This window comes from Bidens hawaiensis, unplaced genomic scaffold (genome assembly GCF_021521415.1).
Source record: "Bidens hawaiensis isolate Kalapana, Puna unplaced genomic scaffold, B.hawaiensis_p1.1 tig00021989_1, whole genome shotgun sequence".
In the NCBI taxonomy this organism is placed as follows: domain Eukaryota; kingdom Viridiplantae; phylum Streptophyta; class Magnoliopsida; order Asterales; family Asteraceae; genus Bidens; species Bidens hawaiensis.
In genome coordinates this window covers 217,334-235,490 of record NW_027493403.1, presented here as the reverse complement: position 1 = coordinate 235,490, position 18,157 = coordinate 217,334, and the positions used below count along the sequence as shown (strand labels likewise).

Here is an 18,157-nt window from a genome sequence, read left to right as displayed (position 1 = left end):
CAACGGGGATGAATTGAATAACTGGTTTCAACAATTATACGCTGAAAGTTTTGAAAATATTATGAAGATGAGGGGAATTGAGAACTGTGAAACCGCCATTAAAATGTCTGCAATGGATGAGTAAGCTCAAAGCTCATAAACAGTTACAACTTATTCAGTTAAGCATATGCCTAAATGGAAAGGGTTACATAAGCAAGTCAAACCATTGATCAAAGAATACACTACCTGTCAAAGAACTAAATATGAAATTGTTGCAAACAAATGTCAAATACAACTACAACTACAAAGCTAGAAATTCAACTACAATCTAACTATGTGAAAAGGATTTACTTTCCATCATGGATTCTTCGGGTTAAGCTCAGCGTTTCGACATAAGCCTTCTAGAAAGATTTTCTATCTCCAAGCAAGTTCTTGTCTAAGACTCTAAATCTCCATATCTTGAGAACATGCACCTAAAAACATGTGTAAATTAATTTGGTCAACTAAAAAGTTGATGAGTTCATGAGTTTAATTTATAAAACATATATATAAAAATGATCTAAATTGCATTGTGCGTATTAAGCAAGTTCACAATCAAACTTGTGTCCACGGCCCATACCCCTTATTGTTATGGGCCAAAATACTTATGTCTGCCATCATAAGATACAAAACTGCGTCGATATATGTCACAAGATAACAATTATATCATTTAGTGGGAGGTCGTCCATGATATAGACCCACTGTGTGCGGGGGTCTTCCCAGATAGTACTATCCATATATCTCGTGGCTCCTAATGGCTTTAATGACTGTGCTACAAAGTCGGGGATTGTTTATGGCAGCTAAATTGGTTTTGATCATATGGTGTAATATATCTACTAGTGTGAAAATCATGAGAAAAAAAAATTTGGCCCTAAATTTGGGGTTATTACACACCTACCTTTTGCTAATGGTCTCACTGTCACTGCTAATGATATAACGTCGCCGCTAAAAGTTGTCGTAGCTAAAAGTTTTGCCAGAATCTGGTTAACTTGAGTTAGATTCCGGTAGACTTTTAGCGGCGACCACTATTGCTATTTTTATTTAAAATTCCCAAATTTTTGTTGCTAAAACAAACATACAAAACTAAATAAAGGTAAACCTTTGAACTCCTTAAACCATACAAAATACATAAAGGTGCTTTTGTTCAAATTTTTTGTTAGTTAAACTTAAAACAAATAATTAACTCTTTAAATATACATGTGGAATCTTTTGGATTTTCTTCACTCTTTCCCATGGCTTAAACTCATGTAACATCCTGAAATTTCCATGAATTATATAGAATGGATGCTTACCTGTCAGGTGTAATGCGACCTTGTTTTCAAATCGTTGGCTGGTGTTGTCGGTTGCAGGATTTTTGTTGGATGTTCGATAGTTAGCGGAGTAGTCTGTGTCTGACATGCGGATGGTTGTTGCAGTTGTTTCCCTTTCCTGGACACATCAGCCCATGTTGCTCATTTGACTAAAAAAAAGAACCCAATTAAGTATTAAGTATGAATTACAAGTTAAGGCGTAATACAAACAAATACAATAACAACATTAGCAATATATTATACTTGCAATAGCGATAATGATGAAAAATCACAACTAATATATGACCTGCTCACAAATAAATTCAATACACATGAACTTTTATCAAAACACATGAGACATGAATCTACTTTGAAGCTAAAGAATTTAAGCAAAAAAGGCAAGCATTATTGAAGATTCATTAATCAATATTAATATTAAATTGAATCTTATTTTATAACTCCACCAAATAAAGTAGAGAAAAGATTAACATCCAGATTCAAAAGCGATGCCCTTTTACAATCCTAAAACTGCAGACTCAAAATCTGTCTTTTCCTAACCCAACATCATCTGCTACAACCGCCTCTCTAGGATCCGTCGACATCCACGCATACATAAAACCCTTAACAACCAGAACAAGAAACTCCACATGTAAAACGTTGCAACTAATGCCAAGTTACAACACACATCTATAACACCTTAAGAAAAATCAAAAACAAACATAAACCCTGTGAAACAAAAAATAAACCAGAGAATCAACTAAATAGCCATAGAAGCCCAAATATAAAACAAACTAAACCTGAGCTAGAAATTAGGTCAAGCACCTGGAGTGCACTAAGGTTTTGATCTAAGTTAATGGTCAGAAGCAAACAACATCAGCAGTATAAACATACACAAACTTAACCTGAAGCTCCCCAATTAAGGATCCTCTGCCATACTTTGTTGAATGGAAGCTTAAACTCATCCAAAGATGAACCCTAGGGCTAATAGTACTTCCTCAGTCCCACAAAACCTGAAATAATTCATTTTAAATTATAAAAATTTGTTATTTGAACAGTGTCATAGTTGTGCGGTGGTGTGAGTGCAGATGGACTACCATGATTGGCTAGGTGCATGTTAGCATTTTATTACTTAACCTGAACTGTGGCTCCAAACTTCTGTTTTATACTATAGTTATAATAGATGCTCGTGTTACACAACTGCGTCTTTTAAAAGATTTAATATAAAATAGGGGCAACTTCATATAACAGTGACCAAGCTGAAGTTCCAATCAGGTCACTGGTGTAAAGTTTTGTTCTATTTAGGTCACTTAACATTTATTTAGTGTTTCAATACTAGATATTTGACCTGGATAGCAGGTTATCTAAGTTTATTATGCACTCCTTTTAAGTAACAGGTGTTTACGGTGCACTCCTCTTAAGCTACCGGGTGTTTACTTTACACTCCTCTTAAGTTAACATGTGTTTATTATGTACTCCTCTTAAGTAACATGTGTTTACGGTGCACTCCTCTTAAGTTTCCAAGTGCTAATTTACACTCCTATTAAGTTAATATGTGTTAATTATGAATTCCTCTTAAGTTAACATGTGTTTATTATGCACTCCTCTTAACTTAACAGATTGTCATACCCCGACTTAGGGCCTAAGCGTTGACCAATAGTTGATACATGTTTTGTAAATATATCAGAGTTTGCAGTTTATTTAGCGGAAGTCTTTATTTAAAAATAAAATATTAATATATTTTGAAACCTTTAGTTATAATAAATTATTAAGTTATTTGAAAGGCTTCTCGGATAATAAATACCTGAGTGTTTGATTTATATATCTTGTTTAAATACTGTTTACAATATTTTAATAATGAAAAGTTGAGTCATCTCTACCTTGCGAACATCTATCTCTATGAATTGATGTATTTCCTTGCTACCTGTACTGATATGTTTCCCTGAAATATGGGGGGAAAACACGTCAGGAATATGCTGATGAATCGTTGACTCTAAAAACATTTAATAAATCTTTCTTTGACTGACAATATAGTTTTACGCACAAGCTCGGCCTCTTATTTCCGACATTTGTACCACTGCCATACACACACAATTACGGTTCTCCGGGAACTGATGCCCATTGGAGAACCTTTATTATGATCTCTAGTCTGCGACCACGTAGCCTTGATTGATAGACTAGACAAATTATGTTTGGATCCAAACACATGTGTACTCGGTCTGAGCTGCTTTATTTTCTATCTTGTAAATTAGGGATCACGTAATCCCTTAAATCTTTTTGTTAAAGATCACGTAATCTCATATAAATATTTGACTGACGTTGTTTAAGATAAACAACCCGTTTATCTTGACTGACTTAAAAAGGTTTAGTATTCGCCTGTGATTGTCTGTTCTGAATGATGTGATAATCTCGTTTGAAAACCTTTATGAATGATTGATGATTAACCTATAAAAAAATAGGTTTATAAATACCCAGATCATCTCTTGATCCGGCTACAGACCTTTAGTCTGGTTTTGATAGCTTTAAACCTTAATTGATCATTTGTTTGAATAAAATATTTAGATCTGAAATCTTTATCTTTGTTTGCCAATCATGTACTGAGTTTCTTCTTCATGAAGAAACATCTATAATATAGGTTTCTTCTTCAAGAATAAACGTCATCTGTCTATAACATTTGTATATATAAAATCTTAAGTTTCTTAATCATGAAGAAACACTATTTTGACTATACCCTTTTGTAGGTAAAAGCTTATATTTCTTAATCATGAATAAATAATATTTTAACAATATCCTCATGTATATAAACTTATATATTTCTTAATTTTAAAGAAACATTATTTTAACTTGACATTTGATTTTGTATATCTTGATCAAGGTCTAGGCTATAACCTTGATTAGGCTCCAAGCCATGAAATATAATAAAATAATAATTTAGGCAAATGCCCTACCATACACGGGTATTTTGGAGTTTATACGCCTAAGCTTGTACGAAAAGCACTTCTACTCTATATCGCGTACGAGAGCTTAAACCGTCAGAACTTTGGGGCTTAGCACGTACTTCGATGCTCGGCACACAAAACGAGGTGGAGAGAGAATGTGAACCCCTCATTTTATAGCTGAAACTGGGCCCCATCGCGATACGCAATGGACCCTTCCCTTTAAGCCGTCGCATATCGCGATGGCAGGAAAAAGACACGTGGCGCGATGACTGAGCGCTTGTGTCTACCACATGTCACCCTGATGCGACACATGTCGCTAAGTCATAACAGTCCATCGCGTATCACGATGGCCTCGTCTTGAGCTCATCGCGTATCGCGATGGGTTCCAGTATTTAGAATTTGACTTTTGGTTCGTTGCCTCTAGTAGCTTGTCGTGTCTAAGTCTAACTCTCATTGTCCAAAAATACTAAGGCTGCTCTAAAGCAGCTCATGGCGATGCGAGTGTGCGCCATCAAAGCGCCACATTGCGCCCATCGCCCGAGCCCATGCGCGTCGGATGTTTCGCACCCTCCGCTAGGACCATTAGGTGCATGCTTGGCATAACAAAATATTATAATGGAAACTCCTATCTTTATAAAGAGCTTCCAAATTTTTTCTTACTTTCCATATGGGATGAATTTTATCTTCCTTTTTTATACCCATGTGGAATGCTTTCACTTTTTTTCATCTTTCCATGTGGGATTAATTCTTTTTCCCAATTCTTAACATGGGATGAACTTCCTTATTTATATTTTTATTTCCTTAATTTCTTTTTACCTTATTTAAATTTTTCCATTACTTATCTTGGGAATATTTTTGATTCTTCGACTTTATTAAGTTATCAAATTTGGATCAAAATTTTGGGATGTTACACATGTTTACTTTGCACTCCTAAGTTAACATGTGTTACTTTACCTAGATAACATGTTATCCATGTCAAATATCTATGATTAAAACACTAAATAAAGGTTAAGTGACATAAATAGAACAAAACTTTACACTAGTGACCCACTAGGAACAAAACTAAAACTTTGTACTATTCTATAAAGTAATCCTTAAAATGTATATATAAAACCGTTATTTTGTTAACATATATGGTTTTAAGTAAATATTATATAATGTTACTTTGATGACCATTGGTCCATAAACTATGGTGTGGATATGGAGGGTGGACATGTTTAAACCTATTTTTATACAAAAAAGTTCTTACTTGAGACATATTTAAGTCTATTTTTATACAAAATGTCTTTTACACAACTGAAATAATAATCAATTAAGCCAATTTAAAAATTAAATTGTTTAAAACTAACAAAAACCCCTTTTACTTAAGGCCTAATTTTTTTGTCTTCGACCCAAAAAAATATTAGCAATTCTTGAAGAAAGCCCTGTGTGGACATGGATCTGGATATGAATATAGTATAAAACCCAGTCAATATTAAAAAAATTACCAAATTTCAATTTCTTAAGTTATTCACGGGCAAATGCTTGAAAATCGCATCTACTAAAGTAATGTTTACACTTGGGGATTTTACTACTATTACATTTTTGGCGCCCGTACCTTTAATTAAGAGTGTATCCGATCTTGCTTGTATGGACAAAATCAATCATGTATGATCATAAACGGGATGGACATGCTAGTCATCGACCATCAACCCGCAAAAGAAAAACTAAAATTAACAAAATATCCTTACCAAAATGATCAACCTTCTATTAAAACTTAAAACTAGCATTGACCAATATAGAGGTAGGGTCGTAGAAAGTGGAAATGGGCCAAAGTTTATGACAAGAATAGTATCCGCAGAAGTCCAATCAGTTTGTCTAGAAACCCACGAAAGACATCCGCGGGCGGAAGAACAAAGGAAAAGGCATTCTTCCAGAAGCACGCGAGAGGAACCCGTGAGGAGAAAGAATGACTTTTTCTAACAATGTCCTTCCAGAAGCTTGTTAAATATTCTCTCTGATAGCGACGTTTACCTCCTTCATAGAGAGCATGTGACAAATCAATCAATAAGGAGGAGCCAAATGGATATTTCCCAAACGACCTAGCACATGGCCAGCTATTGCCCCCAATGTCCCTCCAGATAAAAGGAAGCATCTTCTGGATAGTGACAGCTTGACCAATCATTCCTTTTCACCTTCGGTTATAAATACCCTCTCAATCATCATGAGGTATACACACAACTCCCATAATACATCAATCACTTATATTACTCTCTCTCTCTCTAGAAGAATAATACTTATTCTCACGTCGGAGGGTGGTTACGAGAAGACCCATTTGTCTTTCTCGTAACAAGCTCACGGTGGTTTGTTTTGCAAGATACGAATCCGGATCTAGCTTGACTCTCAACTTGTTTAACCTAACTTCATCCTTTACACTGCGTTCTCGAGATTTTAATTAAAAGAAAGGAAAGTATAAGATTGGATAGGATGGAAGAAGAAAATAAAGTACATGCATATAATGCATTCTCAAGTTTAATGAAAAATGAAAGAAATGGTTAATTACATTCTTTAGTTTAAATGAAAGGAAAGGAAAAGAAAAAAATGTGTAGTTTTACAAATATAGCCTTTTTAAAACAATTATTAGATGTAGATTGAAGGGTAAGGTGGAATTATAAATATTTATCCTTGCCTTTCTTTCCAAATCATGCCAAATTGGCAAGAAAACTTTGGGACTTAAAACACCCAAGTTTTCCTATCATTTCCTATCATTTCTTTTATAAAAAAAACTCAAGAATGAAGATTCAAACTAAAATCTTATCATTTCCTTTCTTATCCCATAAAAAAAAAACTCAAGAATACAGTGTTATTCCTTACCCGGTGAAAATATAGATCTAACCATAATACGTCATGATATGAGTAGATGAGTGTTTCTTCAACCAACTTGTTCAGAATCTAACAAAATTATACTATAATATTACAGTGATGAATGTAAGAGAGAGAATCCATAATCTAAATTCACCATCTTTATTTATATTAAAACCTAGATTACCTCACACCTAATGATTAAAATCAAAAGATGTCAGTAATAAACATAAACATACAGGGATTTAAAGTTTAAACTAAGGTCATTACACTACATGCGGTTACAACTTACAAGAGATTAGAGAAATAGTTCCTAAACCCTCGTCTACATACCCGTATCCATATCCGTACCCATACCCATACCCGTATTCGTGTTACCTTCTACGACTAAAATACGTCCATGCATAATAACTGCATATCATAATAACAATAACATTAATAATTCAACTTCATCATTGAAATTGATCCTCTTGCTTCACTGCATTTTCCTTTAAGCTTTTAGTCAACCAAAAGGCAGTTTCTCTTGGAGAAACCTTCCCGGGCCCGAACGGTTTCAACAACACTCCAAGCTCTTCAAACCTTTCCTCTTGCCACAACCTTGCACTAAACTCAAGAAGCCCTTCTAACGCCTCGGCTCGTTGTTTTTGTGATGACGTGTCGAACCGCCTCCGCCTGCATTTCCTCTTGCCACAACCTTGCACTAAACTCAAGAAGCCCTTCTAACGCCTCGGCTCGTTGTTTTTGTGATGACGTGTCGAACCGCCTCCGCCTGCAGTCTGATGAGGTTCGGCTCGATGCACCCGCTGTTGCATTTTGGTCCGAGCAGTCACTCCCGGTTGGGGAGTTTGAGTTATGTCTCACGGATGTTGTGTCAACGGCTTGAACCATGCACTTGTCTTTCATGATTGACCGGTCACATGGTGGGGATGATGACCCTTGTACAGAGGTTATCTAGGTTCTGCGGGTCGGGCCGAACGGGCCGTGGGTTGGATCGAAGTCAACCATTTTGTCAATTCGAGGGGCGTTGACTGAAACACCCATAGATTTGATGCTATCAAGGAAGCCTGTGCTTTTTCTGCAAACGGAATCTTCGATTATGGGCTTTTTCAGAAGCGGGAAGGACGCCAGTCTACTTGTGGGACACTGTTGTTTTACTGAACTTCTTGAATCCGAATCCTGCATCTGTAAGCGGTTTCATATTTCAGAATAAAAGCTGAAAAGTATAATTTTGACATGTTTACTTATGAACGGGTCAATTCGGGTTAAGTTCTATGTTTGACTGGTTCAAAAGATACTTAACAAGGCAAGTATCCCAAAGGGTATTTAGTTTTATATAACTTCTTAAATCAATTTATCCTAAACAAAAAATATACTGTTGTATTGACTTAATAATATACTTTTGTAATTATATTCAACACATTAATTAATAAGAATAGATGGACAAATAAGTGTACTAAAAATGCAAGTTTGACCCACCTATTTTGCCACCTCTAGTAATATGTTACTGAGAAGGAATATTGTTGAAAAAATTATGGATTATTGCTGAATATTCATATAAGTCCTTAGACTTTATATTTGAATAAATAAGTACTCAGATTTTTAAAAATTGACGAAAATATCCTTTTTATAAAAAGTTTAACTATGATAGCATATAAGGGTGTGCATGAAACCGAAAAAATGGAACATAAATAACCAAACCAACAATTTATAAAAACCAAATTTTCAGTTCTGTAACATCCTGAATATTATAATAATAAATAAAGAAAGTTACGTTTAGTGATTTCGCGTTACTAAGTAATACCGAGTAAAGAACGGATCATGGACTTAGATTAATTCCAACCATCTTCTCTGCCTCATGATCTGTATGACTATCTATACAGATCATAAGAGTTTAAAGTACTTCTTCGAGCAGAAAGAATTGAACATGAGGCAGAGAAGATGGTTGGAGTTGATTAAGGATTATGACTGCGACATTAAGTACTATCCCGGTAAAGCTAATGTAGTCGCTGACGCGTTAAGTCGTAAGAATGAGGAAGTCCTTGCAACAGTAAAGTCATACAAGTTGATCATGAACTCAAGCCTTTTTGAAGAAATCATCAAGGTGCAGTCAGAGGTGCTAGTAGACGAGAAGTTGGTAAAGAAAGAAAGAGTTTACGGCCAACAAGACGAGCTAATGGAAAACACTCATGGTGTTAAGACTAGGTTTGACCGTATGTGGATCCCACGCCATGGAGATCTCAGAGGTCGAATCTTAGATGAGGCTCATAAGTCAAGATATTCGATTCATCCAGGAGCTACAAAGATGTACCAAGATTTAAAAAGAGCCTATTGGTGGCCGGAAATGAAGAATGAGGTAGTAGACTATGTTAGTAAGTGCTTAACTTGCTTACAAGTCAAAGCCGAACATCAGCAGCCTTATGGAAAGATGCAACCGCTAGAGATACCTGAGTGGAAATGGGAACACATCACCATGGATTTCATAACTAAGCTACCTCGTACAGCTAAGCATCATGATACTATCTGGGTGATTGTGGACCGTTTGACCAAGAGTGCTCACTTTCTGCCCATACGAGAGGCCATCTCGTCAGAAACGTTAGTAAACTTGTTCATTAAAGAAGTTGTAACCAAGCATGGAGTACCGTTATCGATCGTGTCTGATAGAGATACACGGTTTACTTCGAGGTTCTGGAAGAAATTCCATGAAGCTATGGGGACGAGGTTGAACATCAGTACGGCGTATCATCCTCAAACCGATGGACAGTCTGAAAGGACGATCCAAACCCTTGAGGATATGCTGCGTGCTTGTGTTTTAGATTTTGGTGGGAGTTGGGATGATCATCTGCACCTGGCAGAGTTCTCCTATAACAACAGTTACCATTCAAGTATTGGTATGCCACCGTTTGAGATGCTTTACGGTAGACGATGTAGAACCCCGGTGTGTTGGGGTGAGATTGGTCAGAAGGAAATGGGAAGCCTAGAAGTGGTTCAAGAAACGTCTTCAAAGTTCGATCAGATCAAAGCAAGAATGAAAGCCGCTCAAGACAGACAAAAATCTTATGCAGATAAGCGGCGACGACCAATTGAGTTTAACGTTGGTGACAATGTCATGCTTAAGGTCTCGCCTTGGAAAGGGATTATCCGTTTTAGGAAAAGAGGGAAGTTGAGTCCAAGGTACATTGGACCGTTTAAGATTGTAGATCGCGTGGGTGAAGTAGCTTATAAGCTGGATTTACCCGATGAGTTAGAGGGGATTCATTCAACCTTCCATGTTTCTCATCTGAGGAAGTGTCTAGCTGATGACACGTCTCAAGTGCCATTGATGGACATTGAGGTTAATGAACAATTGAACTACATCGAGCAACCGATAGAGATCGTTGATCGCAAGGAGAAGCAGCTTCGTCACAAAGTTATACCTTTGGTAAAAGTGATATGGAAACATCGCAAAGGATCGGATGCTACTTGGGAAGCCGAGGATGAGATGCGCAAGTTTTACCCTGGTCTGTTTATGTAATAGTTAGGTTTCGGGGACGAAACCTCTTTAAGGAGGGAAGACTTGTAACATCCTGAATATTATAATGATAAATAAAGAAAGTTATGTTTAGTGATTTCGCGTTATTAAGCAAGTAATACCGAGTAAAGAACGGATCATGGACTTAGATTAATTAAGATGGATTAAGGGTAATGGGCCTTAGGTCCATGGGCTTTAAGGGATATAAATATCCCCTTAAACCATCCTAAAACCCTAACTATCATTTCCATCTTTCATAAATCTCTACACACTCAAAAACACACACATACACTACACCTCATACGGCCGAGAGAGAGAGAGAGAGAGAGAGCGGATTCGAGTCCAAAAATCAAGCCGACCATTATTAGATCTTCGATATACGAGCTAGATACGAGATAACCACGCAAACCGAACACATAAAGGTAAGATTTCGATCTTAAAGTTCATGTTAGCAAATCAAGCAGTTCGCTTATTGTTAAGTTCACTTAATGATAAGTTCGCTGGAGTTAGCAAATTAATTAATGATTCGAAATTATAATGGAAAATGTGTTACGACAGTTAATGGAAATAAAATTTTTCCAAGCTGACCTGGCAGCTCGACCCCAGCCAGGGGCTCTGCCCCTTGGACCCTGCTAGGGGCGCCGCCCCTAGACCCCGCTGGGTTCGTTGTGGGTTTTATAAAGATAGAAATACAAATGAGTAGTAGTAGTTAACTGATACATGTAAATATTATACAGTTAGCCGTGCACAGCTCAAGAAGGGATTAACGATTAACGGAGAGTGTAACAGGATTCAGGTGAGTTTCTAGCCCCACTTCTATGTTATTTTTTCGGGGCTGTGTGCATACTCGATATGTTTGTTAATACACTTATCCTAAGTGATAAGTGTATGCCTTATATGAATGATGTGAAATGTATGAATGATTGCTTGTTAGTACGTGAACGATCTTCGAATATTGCACGTACTGTCAGGTTGTAGTGTTACGTATAAGGTAAGTATAATGTATTTGCTTATATGTATGAATGCGATAAAGTTAACAAACGAAGAAAAGGCATGGTTGTATGGTAACGAAGAGGGACCAGACCCTAATAATATCTGTGATGTTAGGGACCAGACCCTTATAATATCTGTGATGTCAGGGACCAGACCCTTATAATATCTGTGAGGTTATAGGGCGAAAGGCTCTTTAAAGCGTACGATTATGTATGTAAAGAAAGTATGAAGGTAAGAATGAAAGTATATGCACTTATGTGTGTATGAAAGAAAGTTAAGAGGTTAAGTATGAAATGTAAGAAGGTATTGTATGAGTATGTGATTAACTAGAACTCACTCAGCGTAGCTGACTTTTAGTATGCACGCAGGTGAGTAGAATGAGGCAGGTAGCTTGAGAAGGACACATGGCAGAGTTGGACGAAGCTGGCATCTGAAGATTTTGCTATGATGTTTTATTTTAAAAGACTATGTTTTGTTTTTAAATGACTATGAATGCTCAATAAGACAAGAATTATGGTTATGGAATGTAATTGTTTGAATGTTTAATGTTCCGCGAATGTTTTAATTAACTCTGATATTTAGAACTGCGTTTATGAGTAAATCCAACACGAAAGTAGGGCTACCGGTAACGGGGTCTTACAAGTTCGGTTTCAGTTTTGCATGCAACTAAAACAGAGAAAACCAAACCAAACCGATTTTATGAGTAATTTATAATAATTTAATAAATAGTGTAACCCAAATGTATAATAACCAGTTAATCATTAATTAACAAAAAGATTTAGGCCAAAGTCTTAAGGCCCAAATTCATTATTGTGGGCCAATTTTCATTTCCCAAACCGTAACTGAACTGAACCCAAATCGAAAACCAAACGATAAATTCAGTTTTTCATTCAGTTTGAATCCAAAACTGACCCATGCAAACCCTCAGATTAACACATTAGTGTAAAAGGGAAGCAAAAAATGCAAGAAACGAAATTTAACGATCTTACCGTTTCACGGCCCTTTGAGAACCCGGATCGCTGTTTAGGAGCAGAGGATATCTTTGGTGAAGTGAACCTAAGATTCTTGGTAGAATTGGAAGGTTTTGATGAGATATTCTTATTATCAACGGGTGAGTCGTCACAGGTGCTTCCAATAGACATTCTTTCCACTCTTCTATGCAAATAATGAGGGGAATCCTGACACCGCTTGGTTAAAAATGGTGAACCTAAGTCACCTAAAGATATGCTCGGATTCAAAGGTCTGTCATTTCCATATGATAGCCGTCTGTCTCTTGATCTTGGACGAAGACAAAGGGGCTCAGCAAATCTTGTTTTCTTCATGTAATCGGGTTCGGTCCAATGGGTGGTGGTTAATGTGGTGCGTTTGGGGCTGTTTAGTTTGAGGTTGACTTTGAGTACATATGGCTGGAGGTGTTGATGCCTTAGTAGCTCTCCTGCCTAACAAATCAAAAAGACATTTTATTTATTGAAGTAAAAAACGTAAGCAATAAAGAAAACAGTTTGAGAAACGGAAAAACGGATCATCATTCAGGGTAATCGGACCCAATCGCCAATCCGGCCCATTTTGATCGGTTACACAACCTGCCCGATAGGGGTGCTAAATGGGTCGTGTTGGTGAATCAAACCCGAAAACGAACCCAAACACAACACGCATATTCGCATCTTGACACAAACACGGCAAATTTAACCCAACAAAACTTTTATTTACTTTATTTATTTATTTATTTTCATATTAATACTCTAAAATTACAAAATTACAACTAAAAATACATGTGTATATAAACAACTATGTTTAGCTATAAAACTTGATGCTCAATATTAAAAACAAATGTGTTAAAACAGGTAAACATTAACCCGCAAACCAGCCCATTCAGTTTGCCACCCTTGTAACTATGATGGAAGAATTAGCATGCTACTGTTATGCCATTAAATTTATTGATATTGTGAAGCACTGTGCAGAAGCCATGTTAAAGAGCTAGGCCTCCCAAAGTTGGAAAATAAGAATGAATAAGAAACTATAACATAGTTAACCCTCTATCTACACAAAGCAAGATTTGATTTTATAACATAAAAGATTTGTATAATGCGTACACTTGGCCTTAGTTCTGGATTTTTCCTCAGCATGCTTTTTACAAGGCCCCAACTGAAACAGAAAAGAGTAAAATAATTAGGTTCCAAAATTAAATTAACTTGATGGTGATGCCACAAGACACAAAGAAGAAAAATCATGCAAGTCATGACTCACAAGGCACCAGTGTATTTGGTTGGAAGTGGTGCCACAATCGACTTATTGATCTTGTTAATCAGTGCTTGCATATCCTGTTTAAGAAGTTAACAACAAAATTTTAAGCATTTGGTGGGCCAGGCGGAACTAAAATATAATTTTGGATTTTTGGTCACGGGAATTGGATCATATTAGCTTTCTATCAAATCAATTTTAGCCTTTTAGGTGACATATGATGTAACATGCCACATCGTTAATAAAGTAGGTATAAGGTATATAAGAACACTTACAAAAGCTTTAAATGCAGCCTTATGGGAGGTCATTTCATATATGCAGCATCCTAGAAGACAGAAGATGGAGAAACATTAATATGTGTCGATATTAAGAAATCAAATATCATTTCTCCCTTACCAAGAGACCAAATATCTGATTTTGAACCATATGGTATATCTGCAAGAAGCTCGGGGCACATATAACTAGGAGTTCCTACCACCTATGTAAAGTAAAAACAAGAAACAATGAGATGTCTCCCAATAAATATAGAGATTAAAAGTTAAAACTCAAATCTAAAGGTTATCTTTAGGAAACATATCACTCACAGATGAGGCAAGGTCATCTGAAGTCAACATCTTGGCTAGTCCAAAATCACCTGAAAGAATTATTGATGATGATGCCATGATGGTGAGTCGTCACTTTCTTTTAAATTATAAAAATGTTCGCTCGTGATCGCTTAGAGCCCCTCTTCCATCAATAGGTACTCCTAAGCGTCGACCACACGCCCTAGCATAGCCTTTCCCGCAGGGACATCCACAATAGAGCCAGTGCGCTTGACAAGATCTCCTTCTTTAATAGCAGTATCACTACCAAAGACAACAATCCCTACATTCTCATTCTCAAGATTCAAGGCTATTCCTTTCACACCGCTGGCAAATTCAACCATTTCCCCAGCTTGAATCTCGTTCAACCCATAAACACGTGCAATCCCATCTCCAACTGAGACCACTCGACCAATCTGATATACACTTACCAAGACGTATATCTTGATCTTTTGTCAAGAATATATTTGAACACTGTAAAAGGGTAATGAAATAAAGATCAGCAAATAAAGGTCCATAAAATTTCAGAATATTATGATAATTCAGCAAAAAGCAATTTAATCCGCCGAGATAACCTTTATGTCCCGGTGAAGAACATGATTCGAGTGTAAGTAGTCGAGCGCCATTAAGAGTTGTACAAGCCACTTACATAATTTCTGCATGATAGTTTGCTGTTTAGGCCATACAATCAAAGAAAAAAAGGGGGGGGGGGGTTAGGTGCATGGTGATAGGTACCTCTTCAGAAAACAGCATGCCATTGGCCTTTTTAATAGCTCCTGCCCTGTAAAAGGAGAAAATTGTCAAATTCATGCCAATAACAATTTAGCTCTGTGCCATAACATTATAATTTGAGAGGAATGGTTACAAAGTACTAACATGTCTCCACCTTCACAATATCCTATAATAATGCAAACATAGCATCCCTGTCAAAAATATATACGCATAAAAGCACATGGTTAGTACAGATTTTGTGATAGAAAATGAACATTTTGTGACCAATGTTGTTTTAGATTGTTATAACAGCTTTATGTTGTCATATATAAGCAGTTGAGCAAGATAGAGCTTGCAAAAGAAAACTACGTCCAATTCATAATTTGAAAACACGTTGCACAAAAATGACAAATGGTATAAATGTATAATACACTATATAGGCCCCAAATTTGATCCCGGTAGGTGCATGTAAACAAATAAAAACGCTACACATAAGTAAGTGAGAAAAATGTATCAAGCTGTGCATGATTGATATCTGTGTTTTAATTAGAGGAAAGTTAAAGATATATGATGCTACAGTTTGTTTCAGCTATATAGTATCCTTTTGTAGGAGTTTCTGTTACAAATATCTATGTTAAGATTTTAGGCGAGTGTAAACTGAATTACACTGAAAATAATGGCTATGAACATAATACAGAATAAAATAAATTTTCATTTCCTTACCCTTTCTACCCAGGAATCTTTATACTCCACAATAAAGGGATTTCGCATTTTAGAGATGAGCTCCATCTACAAACAGAAAAGGTGGATTAGTTTGTGCATGCTAGATAACTAGACATTGTTTAGATGTAATTAATGCGAAACAAACATGATTATCACATATCTACATTAGAGAATATGAAGTTCATAAAAGTAATGATTAAACTAGGTGCATTTAGGATAATTAAAGCAAACAAAATAGGATTAAGAAAAGACTGCAGGATGCTCAAAGTAAACGATGCCAACCTCTTGATGTGCAGACCTGCGTGTTCTATCAGTTTGGCGGGCAAGGCGTATCTTTTTCAACACGTACCTTATATACAAAGTTAAACAAAATGGAAGAAATAATCAATATGCGTCAATGAAAATGCAACTTTTAGCATAATTGAGTAAACATGAAACACATGAAACACATCATGATAAAGAAACAAGTAAACAGATACATAGATCCCGGCATTAAAACAAAAATAACTAAAAAAAATTCAAACCCGTCCTCACTTTTTTTTTTCATGTTTATGTCGTACGAGAAGGGCGGAACCAAACGCCCCCCTTCCAATTTGCTCAAGCACTTCGTACTGATCCATCTAGCTAGCAGTGCATTACACTTATGGAGGCTACAAGATTCTTCTTCCGGTCATACATTCAATGATACGAATCCTGTAAGCATAGTAGCATACAAATTAAGATGTTAAAACAAACTGCTATTAAAATAACAAAAGAGAAATAAAAACGCAGTAGCATAAAACATAAACAATATAATAGTTATAATACAAGCAACCTTGCACATTAAAGCAACTTTTCTTGAGATAAAAGTTAAAAGAGATTAGAAAGGAGAAGAAACAAACCACACAAAAAAAAACTAAAAGGTAGTAATAGAAGATATGCAGCTACCAGCGCATAATTGAACAATTAAAATGCTATTTAACTTAAAATCATTAGAAAGCAGAAAAAATCACGGAAGTAAGACCACACGGTATATCTTATATCTTCGTCACGGTATATGTTAACTAAGTAAGTGCCTTAGAAACACTAATGAGAACACGCTAACTGTTAACATTTAATAGACCGACTCTACAGTTATCCATTTAGGTAGTAAGACAATAATATACTCATGAAAACAATATGTGCTCCCACCCACCATGTATAAAGTATAAACATCAAACTGTGAAAAGTAACTACTGAAACCACAATGTGTCAGTGTCTTAAAAACTAGCTTTAAAATTCATTTATTAATATTAACATCAAGTATTGATAACCTACAACAAATATGTTTCCCTTCATCCACCAATCATAATTATCGAGAAACAAACACTCAAAAGAGTAATGTGGCTCTCAACCACCATTTATTTATATACATCAAAATGTGAAAACAAAGTAAGTGAGGCTAAGCGGATGTGGTGGTAATTGGTGGTGAAATTTACATTCAACATCATTTTGAAGCTTAATTGGTAAGAGGTAATGCGGAGGGACTGATTTAGAGGTATCGCCTAAATTAGGTCACAATGCATCATCCACAATTCCAGTTTTACATACTATTGCTGCATAATGAATAATAATGACTTAATCACACAAGCAGATACAACAGTTGAATCTAACGAAAAGAGATCCAAAGCAAATTATACAATAACAGCAAAATTAAGCAGAAGAAGTTGAAGTTAAAACAACAAATGTGAGAATGAATAAATACGAGTGAATGCAATAATAATATCAGGAATCGGAAAACAAGTTGAAATGCATCTGAAATCGTAAGGGTTGGAGTGAGTGAGAGATTAGTGGCTGATTACAGTCACTAGTATTATATACCTACCTTACCTGAGGAGTATTATTGAAGCAGCAGTTGAAGATTATTATTGTCGGATGCCATTTTATACAGACAGAAACAAGAGTGAGTAATTGAGAAATGGAAATCAAGTGTTGATGAAAGAGAGAGAGACTCCATGTGTCTGCTGCTGTTACTCTCTGTCGTATACACCATCTACAACTAATATCGTTTTATTTATCCAAAACTAATTTATAAGATCTATGGAATTTCGATAATATCTATATCTGCCGCGTGTCACTTTTACATTAAATCTCATCACTTTTTAATAAATTTATAACAATAAATTCTTAGAATTTGTTAATTTATTATTTAATTCATATTTTTTCAAACATTTAATATTTATAATTATCTTTTATTTTAAAAACTATTGTAGAACGATTGTATTAATAGTGTTTAACGGGTTTATTATTTAGGGTATTGTATACTGATTATTTATTAAATATTGTAATTTCAAGAAC

At 35.8% G+C, this 18,157-nt stretch overlaps 1 pseudogene across 1 annotated transcript; it reads right to left on the bottom strand.

Annotated features, from left to right (window-relative positions):
• Window positions 1-7,225: 7,225 nt before the first annotated feature.
• Window positions 7,226-17,712, bottom strand: LOC143564349 (serine/threonine-protein kinase Nek2-like; annotated as a pseudogene). Its single transcript, XR_013140852.1, has 16 exons — window positions 17,690-17,712; window positions 16,376-16,534; window positions 16,124-16,190; window positions 15,842-15,907; window positions 15,284-15,330; window positions 15,143-15,188; window positions 14,983-15,063; window positions 14,839-14,881; window positions 14,411-14,460; window positions 14,223-14,304; window positions 14,102-14,151; window positions 13,833-13,906; window positions 13,679-13,730; window positions 12,575-13,024; window positions 7,779-8,266; window positions 7,226-7,681 (listed from the first exon to the last, which is right to left on the bottom strand). The product of XR_013140852.1 is annotated as a serine/threonine-protein kinase Nek2-like (transcript).
• Window positions 17,713-18,157: the final 445 nt, after the last annotated feature.